The sequence below is a fragment of the Hipposideros armiger genome, unplaced genomic scaffold, assembly GCF_001890085.2.
Source record: "Hipposideros armiger isolate ML-2016 unplaced genomic scaffold, ASM189008v1 scaffold_96, whole genome shotgun sequence".
In the NCBI taxonomy this organism is placed as follows: domain Eukaryota; kingdom Metazoa; phylum Chordata; class Mammalia; order Chiroptera; family Hipposideridae; genus Hipposideros; species Hipposideros armiger.
This window is the reverse complement of record NW_017731446.1, coordinates 2,236,460-2,246,202: the sequence shown is the minus strand read 5'-3', so window position 1 is coordinate 2,246,202 and position 9,743 is coordinate 2,236,460. Positions and strand designations below refer to the sequence as shown.

Below are 9,743 nucleotides of genomic sequence, written 5' to 3'. Positions count from 1 at the left end.
AGCCAGTTCTTAACCAACGCGCCACTCGGCCGGCCCTAAACTTCATTTTTTATAGCAGTTTTAGGTTCACAGCAAAATTGAGAGGAAGGTGCAGAGATTTTGTATAAATCCCTGGCCTCACGCCTGCATAGCCTCTCCCACCAGAGCGGTGCATTTGTTACAATTGATAAACCTGACCCATCATCATCACCCAGAGTCCATAGTTTACATGAGGGTTCATTCTTGGATTTGTACAGTCTATGGGTTTGGATAAATGTGTAATGACAGGTATCCATCATTACAGTATCATACAGAGTACTTTCACTGCCCTAAACATCCTCTATGCTCCGCCTTTTCCTTGTTTTTTCTTTTAACTTTATTTCTCTATTTTTAGAATGGAAATGTCTTTACTGGGGGTTTTACCAATTTAAAAATCATGCGTGGGAATCCCTTCTAAATGTCACCCTCCCATTCCTGGGATAACCACTCCTAGGAGTACAGATGTGTGTTTCCTTTTCTGTGTTTTATGTCTTCATAAATGTACATCGCCCCGTGATTATGAGGGTTGATCACACAAGAAGTCACGAGAGCCAATACCAGGAGTTAGCACTGACTGAGTGCCGATTGTGTGCCTGACCTTTAATCCTTACAGCACCCCATGAGGAGGTCAGGATTTGTATCTTGGTCAGCGTTTGTATCTCCGTTTCACAGCTGAGAACACTAAAGCTTTAGATAGAGGTCCCAGGGATAGTAAGTGTCAGAGCTGGGATTTGAGCCCAGGTCTCTCTGACTGGGCTAACGTCTCTGCACTTTGAAAAGCAGAAAGCATCTTGGTGTGTGAGGGGAATTCCTCTTCTGCGTCATGACCCTGGGGATAGAGACTCTGAGCCAGCATGGGAAGGGCCTGTGGAAACAGTTTGGTCAGTAGAGAGAGAGGCTTTAGCAGCCTGCAGTGTGCCCCCTTCTCTTGTCAGGCATGGCTACTAGAAGACCCAGGAGCCTGAGCCTGGGGGAGGGGGGAAGGAGGGAGTAATCACCCTTTCTCCCCATTATATGTCCATAGGACATGTCAACAGCAAGTACACACCCACTCAGAGGAATGCAGTCACATTGCACACACTCATACATGCACACCCTTACTCTTGTGACATCCAAAACTCTCTCTGGTCCATTATCTCATCTTGGCCTCACATCAGGGCTGCCTCCTCTAGTTGTCTAGGCCATGCACTGCATAACTGCAAGGGGCGCCAGTCACAATGTGAATGGCACCCCCTGGAATTTTCTAACACAGTGGCCCTGCTCACAGAGACCTGGGAACGAGCCAGGGAGACTTGGCCCATTTTATAGTTGGTGGAAACTGATGCTCAGAGACAGCCAGTGACTTCCCCATGGGTCACCGATTTAGTCAGTAGCTGGAACAAAATCTGTGTCATCCTTTATCTCCCTTCCCCCCCAAGCATTTCAAAAAGAATTCTTTCTTTCTTTCTAAAACTTTGATTTTACTTTAAAAACAAACCATTTTCAAGCTTCTTTCTTTCTATTTATTTTTGAAGAGGAGCCACATTCACATGATGCAAAATCTTAAGGGTGCGAAAAGACATAAAGAAAAAGCCACACCCCTACCCCTCACCCCACCCCTGACCCCCAGACAGCCTCTGCTGCTGCTGTCTTGTTTACCCTTCCAGAGATCAGCTACACACCTTTCTCACAAACGGATGCACCTAATGCTCTTCACACCTCACTGTTTTCACTTTTTATGCCCTTCAAATATCTGAACATTTCAGGCTATCTGGTTCTTTGTTTTGCTGTGAACAGAATCCCATTACGTGGAAGCCCTGGGACCACTGGTGTTCACTTTGGGTGTTTCTGATCTCTCGCTAGAGCAAAAGGTGCTAGATGAATCCCCTTGCACGTGGTTCATTTCACAAGTCTCAGAGAAACACCTGAAAGATAAACTTTTTTATTTCTTTTAAATCAAAATATTTCATTTTTGAAACACAATGAAAGCATCATGAAAGGACATACAATAAAGTAAAAGAGAAGAACCAAATTGCCCACCCATATTGATTCTACTTCCTGAAGTGACCACTGTTTCATATTATTTCACAGCTTGCGTATATGATTTACTGTATGTGGTTGATCGAAAAAAAAAAATGGCCACCATCCTTCACATCTCCCTGTCTCTGTGTCCTTTCTAATGTGACTTTGCAACTTTCTCCCTGCCTTGAATCTGGACTTGGTCATATGCCTTGCTTTGGCCAATAGAATGTGGCAGAAGTGATGGTGTACCAGTTCCAACTGTAGGCCTCAAGAAACCTTGTGGCCTCTGGGCTAGCCTGCTAGAGGGTGAGAAAGGCTTGGAGCAGGAAAGAGTCAGCCCAGTTGCTCTAGCCAAGCTCCCACAGAGCAGAGAGCCCAGCCAAAACCAGAAAGCCTTCTCCCCAGCCCATAGCTGGCCATAGGTACATAAAGGAGACCAGAGAACTGTCCAGATGAGCCCAACCTAATTGCTGACCCTCAGAATCTCAGACTCATCAGCTAAATAAGTAGCTGTTTTAAGCCACAAAGTTTAGGAGGGTCTGTTATACAGCTTTGTCAAGGTGATAGGTTACTGATATAGTGTATCTCAGAGATATTTCCTCAACAGACATCTGGGCCAACCCCACCCTTTCTTGTAGCTACGAAGTATACCATCTGTGTGGAGGTACCATGGTTTATTTTTCCAGTGCCTTCTTGGTGGACTTTTGGGTTGTTTCTTTGTTTCTGTGCCTCTGTCTTCTCATTGTAAATGGGACTGATACCTCTGCCTTGAGATTAATTTGTGAGAATTAGCACAGGCAAGTCAGTTATAATGGCTGACACTTAGAAAGTGCCTGGCATGTGTGTTTTCTTTTCCTCCTTCCTGTTGGTCAATTCCCACTCAGAAGGAATGGCAAATAGGTTTGTCTCAGCACTCGTTTGTCTGGCAGGTGCTCCCGAGAGATTGCACTGAGCAGAATTCTGAGGCCATATATGGATCAGAGGGAAACACTGCCATGATTGATTAGTGATGCCTGCCACATGCGCGAGGGAGGGGTGGTGAGAGAGGGGTGTGTGCCCGCCTACATTCATGTCTCCATCTGAGCCTAAGTGGATCTCAATCCTGTCCACTCAGAGGACGCTGAGTGACCAAACGACCTTCAAGACCTAAGAGCGGGGCACGGGGAGGATTTGGACCCCACTTGCTCTGTGACCCTGGACGATTGCCCTTCATTCCTGTCCCTCAGTTTCTTTGTTTGTACAATGATAAAGTTGGTGGCAGAGCTGGGAGTCAACCCCGGGTCACCTAACTCCCATTCTATCCCTCAGGAACTGGAGGCTGAACCCTCACATGGTGATCTGGCCTGGGGTGGTTATGACCGGTAGCCTGCCCCGCCCATGCTGTAGGCCCACAGACCTCCTCCATATCCGATAGGTTCCCACTGTGGTCTCCCAGGACATGTTAACCTGGGAGGCCACTTGCTGGGGATGGCAGCCAGGTTGCAGATTCTCAGCAGGACTGGTCCCCTTCCCATTTTCAGTCACCCGTAGGGCATAGCCATTTGTGTTGGGGGAGGTCCCAGCTGTTTGTGGTGAGGGTCTCTTATTTTAGACTCTCTACTTTTGAGAAGTACTGAGCTTTTTATATTTACGTATTATTACCTTTTCCAAAAAATCTACAAGTAAAATTTAATTAAAATTCAAAAACAAGGATTAAAAAAAAAAAGAATAGCAGAGTATAGCAGGGCTGAAGTAAACAGCATATTGCAAGAGAAGAGAAGGTTGAGAAAGAGGCCTTCCTTCTCCACTTTCTCACACGGGCTTCCCAGCCCCGCTCTCGCTCTCGTCTGTCCTGGGTGTGCAGGTGCTTCTTCTCCCCTTGCCCTCAGCAGACATGGCTAATCAATACAGCATTTTTCCTCACTGAGCCTACATACTACCTTATAATCCTTCTCCACACAGTTGTCTAGATAGCTATCCTCCATGAAGCAAAGTAAAAAAAACCCTTTCCATCTATGGCTTAGAGTTATACCCTTCCTAGGGATCAAATGTCTGCGGGATCAGACTGAGGTTTTGGTCGTAAGGTTTCTAGCATCAGCCTTGGTTAGGCTAGGATTTATGACCGGGAGAGAGAGGCATGTTTAAGTATGGAATGTCAGCACTTCCAGAGATTCTCTCGTTCTCGCCCTCTCTCGCTCTCTCTCATGCACACATATAAGCACATACTCTCACATGCACGTCCTTTATTATTTTTCATATAAGTGCTCTTCCGCTTCAGTCTTCTAATAGCTTCCTTGTCCCCATTTGGAGCTGGAAGAGTCCTGAGAAATCCATCTGACCAACCCTAAACCACTACTCCAGTTATAGACAGAGAACCTGGAGGACAGAGACTTCCCCGCACACATCTTATCATATTAATTTAACGCTGTCTAGAAATAGTTCCTCCTACACTGAGCCGCAGTTTCCTCCTCTCACAAGGGAGGAAGGTAATCATCCTCAACTCTCAAATTGTTGGGCACCTTAAATGAGATAATGCATGACAGGCTCTGAGCACAGTGCCTGACACTTAGTAAGTGTTTATTTTAAAAATACCTGCTGGGCCGGCCGAATGGCTCAATTGGTTAAGAGTTGGCTTAAGAGCGCGAGCTCTGAGCAACAGGGCTGCCGGTTCGATTCCCACATGGGCCAGTGACGCTGAGCTGTCACTGAGCTGCCAACGGGTGGCAGGATGGCTCAGCTGGTGTAACAACAAGATTGCCTGTTCAATGCAGGGCTATGCCCACCCACAACTAAGACTGAACTCAGCACCTTGAGCTGGGCTGCCACCCGGATGGCTCAGTGGATACAGTGTGCACTCTTAACAAGGCTGCTGGTTCAACTCCCGCATGGGCTGGGGGCTACGCCCACCTGCAACTAAGATTGAACACAGCACCTTGAGCTTAGAGACCACGATCTGCCGCCGGGTGGCCAGATGGCGACTGGCACCCTCCACAACGAAAACTGAAGAACAACAACTTGGCTGGTCCCCTTCCCCAATTCCCCAACTTTGTTCCCCTCCCCAAATTCCCCAATGAAAATCTTTTAAAAAAATTAAAAAAATAAAAAGTACCTGCTATCATCATCATCATGACTTCTGCACAGCTCAACATACCATGTCCAGGTCCATCTTGCTGGAGAAAGCAATCTTGGGAGTTGGCCATGTGGGGAATAGTGGTGGGAACCAAACAGACAGCAGTTCCATGAACTCTGACCCAGACCTCTCAACTCCAATCCTTCTCACTCCTTCCCCCATACCAGCCTCCCCAACAAAATCACAGCCCCGCCATCCCTTCCAGACCTGACCACTTCTGCCCACACTGCCCACAAGTGCAAGGACCTAGGGCCTCTATATTGACAAAGGAGGCAGAGCTAGGGGCTCAGGATTTAGAGGAAGCCATATATGCCTGCTCAACCTGTGTGTCAGAGAATAGCTGTCTTTCTAAATATGTCTTTGGGGAAAACGTTGTCAGATGGTCACCAGAGACTTCCTCCATCACCTCCCACCTGCTCTACTTGGTCTTTCATTCCCGTATACACTTTTATTTAGCACCTACTACATACCAGGCACTATTCTAGGTTCCAGGGATATAGCCATGTGCAAAGCTGATAACTTCTCTGCAAGTTACATGCTAAATGGATGAGGCAGAAAAGAAGTGTATAAGCCTCTGAGGATATACTATGTCAGGAAGAGGTAAGTGATCAGCAAAAAAATATAAAGCAGGATAAAGCGACAGGGATGATGGTGGGCAGGGGATGTCCAAGAAAGGCCCATCAGGGGAGAGACATGTGAGCAGATCCTCGAACGATAATAAGGAGGGAGCCCTGCAGACCAGGGGAGAAAGTATTCTAGGCAGAAGGTAGAAGTATTCTGGGGGGTAGGAGTGAGTGAGCAGAAATCCTGGAGGAACAGGCAGGAGGCAGGTGTGGCTGAAGCAGTGAGCGAAGGATGTGGGGAGTGGTGAGGATGAGAACAAAGGTATCTCCTGCCATTTCATTCCTTTCTTTAATTCTCAACACCCAACACCTGCCATCTACAAACCAACCTCTGAACCCTCCTTTCTTCTGCCCCCTCCTCTTATCCAGGGATGATTCCTTCCCCAGATCCTGGATCCCATTCTAGCCCCTTCTTACCCGCTGCCATCTCCTCAGATACCTCACTCCAGCCTCAGAGCCTTGGGCGCACTTTGTTCCCTCTGCCTCCAAGTCGTCCTCACCCCTTTTCACTTGACTGTGCACCTTTTCAGGTCCAGGCAGGCCCTGTATCCCCCTGAAGGCTTCTCTGATGCCTCAGGCTGGGTCAGGGTTCCCTGGGCTCCCACAGTTGCCTGAGTTGCCCCTCTGTGGGTCTGATTCACCAACGAGGTCGTGAGTTCCCAGGACCAAGGGAATATCTACATCCTCTGTGTCCCACCTAGGAACTCAGGGTTTGGCCAGGTGTGCAGATGACACTTCCTGTGGCTTTGGGATGAGACCTGTGGCTCTCCATACTCCCTTTGGCCCTTGTCTCCCTTGCTTGACCCCCTAACCTGGGGCAGTTTAGTGTCAGACACCCTGACTTGCTTGCTGCTAAGCTGACCTAGCACTCCCTGTCCCTGCCACCTCCCTACACACATCCTATGAATAGCAACCCCCCTCTCATCCTCTTAGCTTAAGTCTTCTCCATCAAAGCTTAAGTAGAACCTAGTTTGCTTGGGACAGCAGAAAGCACACCGGACTCAAGAATCAGCAAGATGTATGTACCATGTGACATCTGTCTGGCCCTCAAATTCCTCATCCATAGCCTGGGATACAGTGGTACTCAGAGCACAGGGCGGGAGTAGGAAGTGAATGGTGTGCACCTGTCCCATCTCCTTCCCTGGGCTTTGAGCTCCCTGAGGTGCTGGAGTTATCTCTGAATTCTTTCTCAGCAAATATATACAAAAATGTACAGAGGTGCTGTACTTTGTGATTTACACTTACACAAACATTATTGTGTTCCATCCTCACGAAAATTCTTGGCAACATCCACTAATTGCCTGTGTGCAAACTTAGGTTGCTGAGCCTGGAAAACTGAGTAGGAGGAGCTTAGTCATCAGCTTTGAAAAGACCCCTACCAGACATTTAGAGAGGTTGTCGGATCCACTTAAGCCAGCCCTTGAACCCAGGTCTGCAGATTCCAGGACCTAAGCTCAAAATCCCTGCACATTCCTGTCCTCACTATGACACCATGAGGTGAGCAATATCATGCCCATTTTACAGCCAAGAAAACAGAGGCACAGCCAGTGAGGGGCAGAGGCAGGACCTGACCCCAAGTCTGGGGACCATCTCCACGTTCTTCACGTGTCTCCAGACACCTGCTGGTTGATAATAAATGGAGAGGAGTTTTTTCTTTCCCTCTCTTTTTTTTTTCTTTTGGCCTTTTTCCCAATCCTGGGGACTTTGGATGCAGCTTTTGGAACAGCAGCTGTGCTGGGAAGAACAGGACATGCAGTGCCCAGCAGGAAATGCCCGGCGCTGAGCCGAAGGTGGGAACTGAGAATTGGTCAGCACCTCCATGCCTACACACTCATCTGTATTGTATTGTTGCTTGGAGACCTGGGAAGGCGGCAGCAGCCTCACCTCTGTGGTGGCATGGTCACGTGTTGACTGTGGAGCTGGGGTGTAACTCTAGGCACTGTTTGCAAATGGAAAGTGGCTGAAGCCCCAGGAGAGAAAAATAACTGCCCTGTTGGCATCTTGTCTATCTTTTCTGTCCCTGGGCTTTGGGACCAGGTTATGGCTTGAGGACAGGGACGTGGTCATAGGGTTTGGTTGTTTCTTGGCACCAGGAGGTAAATTGTGGGGGTCCTGCAGCATTAAGCCAGTATTTACAACCAACATCAAAATCATGGTTTCTGCCTGGGAATACTACCTGGGTGCATAGTTACCCATCCCCTCCCTCACAACACACACACACATGCGCACACACACAGGTTTGGGGAGCCCCAAAGCAGCTTTTGAAGCATTTATTCAGCACCTCCTATACAAGGCACACACTGACCACCACATTGGCTAGAGGTGCTGTGTGTGACCTTGGCAAGCCCCTTCACTTCCTGGAGCCTCGGTTGCCATAGCTTTCCAGAAATGAGAGTACTGCTTCACAATCCTGTAGCCAAAGCCGTGTTCCAACTGCCAAACCCTGTTCAGGAACCGATGCCTGTATAGGTTTGTGCAAATTATATTGTTTGGGTCTTCCAAATATTTTTGGAGATTTTTATTAATTAATGTCAGAAACTGATAGGAATTGGAAATAAAGTCCACATGTCTTCAGAATAAAATACACATGGGAGTTATTAATCAATGTCACCCCAATAAAGTTAATTTAAAAAATACATATGGGAAAGAGAAAAGAAGAAGAAGAAGAAAAATTCATGCTGATTACTCAAAATAGCCAAGACATGAAAACAACCTAAGCATCCATCGACAAATGAATGAATAAAGAAGCTGTGGTGTATATATACAATGGAATATTGTTTAGCCATGAGAAAGAAGAAAATTGTGCCACTTGCAACAACCTGGATGGACCTTGAGGGCACTGTACTTTGAGAAATAAGTCAAATACAGAAAGATAAAAACTATAATAGCACTTATATGTGGAGTCTAAAAAAGTCAAACTCAGAGACACAGAGAGCAGACTGTTGGTTACCAGGGGCTGGGGAGTGGGGAACATGGGGAGCTATCGGTCAAAGGGTACAAACTTCCAGATATAAGATTAATAAGTTCTGAAGATCTAACGTACAACAATATATCTATATGGTAATAAATATAGATAATCATTCATTAATAATACTGTATCATATACTTGAATGTTGCTAAGAGAGTAGATCTTAAATATTCTCACCACAAAAAAGAAATAGTACATATGCCAGACAGGGTGAGGTGTTAGCCAGTTCTATGATGGTAATCGTTTCGCACTATATAAGTGTATCAAACCAACATGCTGTATACCTTAAATGTACATAATGTCTTGTGTCAATTATATATCTCAATAAAGCTGGGGGGTGATTTAAAAGAAAAAGAATACATGCTGAAACACATAGGAAACCATCAAGGTAATGATAAGCCAATATTGGAGTCTTGGACAAAATATTTCCTCCCAGCCTGAGACTTGCCCTTTGACCTTCTTAAAGGTGTCTTTTGATGGAGAAAAGTTGTTAATTTTAATCAATTACAGTGGATCCATTTCTTCTTTTCTAGTACCTTGCCTCCTATTTAAGAAATGCTGGTCTCACCAAGGCCATGACGATTGCCTCCAATTCTCCACACTCAAGTCCATCATCCATCTCGAATCATTCTTGCGCACAGAGTGGGGCAGAGTCAAGGTTGGTGGGTTTCCACATGATAGCCAGTCATGCCAGCACAATGTGTTGGAAGTCGTTCCTGTCCCCACTGAATTGCAGTGGGGCTTTTGCGGTATAAAATGCTGCATAGCAATGAACACAAGAAGCTGCTGCCTCATGCAACAGCATGAGTGAAGTCTATAGATTTTATGGTAAATAAGAGAAGCCAGGCACACAGGAACACATTCCAGAGCGTCCTCTGCAGTGACAAAGGGCAGTCTTAGATGCTTTGGGGCAGGGTGGCGTCTGGGAGGAGGCATGGGGGAGCCTTCTAGGGTGTGGAAATGTTCTGTATTTTGACCTGGGTGGTGGCTTCACAGGCGTGTGCAAGTGAAAAAAAAAATCTAT

General features: G+C 46.7%; 1 long non-coding RNA gene across 3 annotated transcripts in view; it reads right to left on the bottom strand.

Annotated features, from left to right (window-relative positions):
* The window catches only part of LOC109384517 (uncharacterized), a 9,901-nt gene extending 3,294 nt beyond the window's left edge, over positions 1 to 6,607 (bottom strand). Inside the window, exons 1-3 of one of the 3 annotated variants that reach the window (XR_002124416.1) lie at positions 6,169 to 6,607; positions 5,599 to 5,666; positions 5,108 to 5,182 (exon numbers count right to left, since the gene is read on the bottom strand). This is a non-coding gene — a long non-coding RNA (uncharacterized LOC109384517). The other 2 variants (XR_002124415.1, XR_002124414.1) reach the window with 2 other exon arrangements.
* Between the last annotated feature and the right edge of the window lie 3,136 nt (positions 6,608 to 9,743).